The sequence below is a fragment of the Rissa tridactyla genome, unplaced genomic scaffold (genome assembly GCF_028500815.1).
Source record: "Rissa tridactyla isolate bRisTri1 unplaced genomic scaffold, bRisTri1.patW.cur.20221130 scaffold_81, whole genome shotgun sequence".
Classification (NCBI taxonomy): Eukaryota; Metazoa; Chordata; class Aves; order Charadriiformes; family Laridae; genus Rissa; species Rissa tridactyla.
Genome location: NW_026530008.1, coordinates 167,926 through 170,000, shown reverse-complemented (window position 1 = coordinate 170,000; position 2,075 = coordinate 167,926).

The window sequence follows — 2,075 nt, the reverse complement described above, 5'->3', positions numbered from 1 at the left end:
AATTCTCTTGCCTTGGCTAAGCCGCCCCCGCCGCCCAGCGCTGCTCGCGGCCGGCACCCACGGGGCACCCGGACCGAGGCCGGCACCGGCGCCCGGCGTGCTTTAGGACACCTGAGAAACTCGCGGGGCCACACGGCCGTCACAGAGCTGGGTTCGGTGAAGCCGCTCCCGGGAAGGGAGGGCTGACACCTCGCGTGCGACGGGAAGCGAATTGGAAAGGAGACCACCCTGCCTGAACACCGGACACCGCCGCGCCTCCCCGGGACGGAGAGCACGGAGGAGCCGGCCCGCCGAGGGCCCTCTCCGACGCGACCCAAAATGCCTCATCGATCGGGGATAGGAGAAAAGGCGAGAGACGGGAGGGAGCAAAGAGCGCTCCCGGAGGCCCCACGGCCACGGTCCTGGGACAGCCGACAGCCGCGCGCGTGCCAGCCGCTCACCCGGGGGTGTGCAACCAGAAACGGGGGCCCTGCGTGCGAGTGAGAGGGACGCGTCTGGTGGAGGGGTGCTACGGGACCTGAACACCGGCGTTTGACGGCCGGCCCGCCCCGCAGCCCCTCCGACGCGCGCCGGGTATGCCAGAACGATCGGTGATAGAGAAAAGCAAGAGAATCGAGGGGGAGCAAAGAGCGCTCCCGAGGCCCCACGGCCACAGTCCTGGGACAGCCGACAGCCGCGCGCGCCAGCCGCCACCCGGGGGTGGACGGCCAGACAGACGCGGGGCCCTGCGTGCGAGCGAGGAGGCGACGTCTGCGAGAGGTCCGGCGTGGAGCCTCCGCGGCGCGCCCCTGGGTGAACGCCTCAGCGGGCGCTGGCTGCGGGTGTGGATCAGGCAAAATGCGGAGGGGGGGGAGCGGGAGGCTGCCGCCGTCCACCCGCTCGGGAGCACGGTTCCCTGGGGACTGAGCACGAGAGGACCGGGGGAAAGCCGTGGCAGGCTTGTCTCCCCCGGTCTTCCGGCATTCGAAAGTGCCGGTGACTGCCGCCGGCCACCGCTCTTCGCCCTGCCCAGCGGGGAGACGCCTACCCCGGAGGAACAAATTTCGTTCGGTAATGCACGCATGTCTGCCAGGAAAGTAGCCAAAGGTGCCGCCCCTCACCTCTGCTTTCAGCGGGAAGTCAGCCTGCAGGATGCGCGTTCGCGCTGGAAGCCCTTAGGAGCCGAGTAAGTACTCCCTCCCATATACGGAAAATCACGTCTCTACCCCCGGACGGCCTCAAGAGCGCAGGCACTGCCCACCGGGGAGGCGCGCCAAACACGCCGCCTCTTACGATGACACAACTGGAGGTAACGAAAAACAGCGACCCCTTCGGTGGCTGGAAGTGTGTGCTCCGGACACCAGGTCTACCCGGCCACTCCGGCACGAAGTACCACCGGAGCCGGGTAGACCTGACAGCCGATCCAGTCCCCGGAGCAGGGTAGACCTGACAGCCGGTCCGGTCTCCGGAGCCGGGTAGACCTGACAGCCAATCTGGTCCGTTTTGGAGCCTGGCGCGGCGCCAAGTGGGAAAGGGCGGTTTTGAGGCTTAAGGCGCCAGGAAAGCCTGCAGCCCCAAGGTCTGTGGGGCCACGCAAGCGGTTCCCAAAGAGCTTTAGAACAAGCCACACTTTTCCCTCCTGGCTCTTTGGGCGTGGGAGCAATCTCCAGAATCATGGAAATTTTGGAGGTTGTCACGGCGCCAAGTGGGAAAAGCTGGTTTTGTGGCTGAAGGCGCCAGGAAAGACTGCAGCCCCAGGTTCTCTGGGGCCACCCAAGTGGTTCCCAAAGAGCTTTAGAACAAGGCACACTTTTCCCTCCTGGCTCTTTGGGCGTGGGACCAATCTCCAGACATACGGCCATTTTGGAGCCTGGCGCCGCGCCAAGTGGGAAAGGGTGGATTTGAGGCGCAAGATGCGAGGAAAGCCCACAGCCCATGGGTCTGTGGGGCCACACCAGCGGTTCCCAAAGAGCTTTAAAACAAGGCAGAATTCTCTCTCCTGGCTCTTTGGGCGTGGGACAAATCTCCAGACATATGGCCATTTTGGAGCCTAGCGCGGCGCCAAGTGGGAAAGGGTGGTTTTGAGGCTTAAGGCA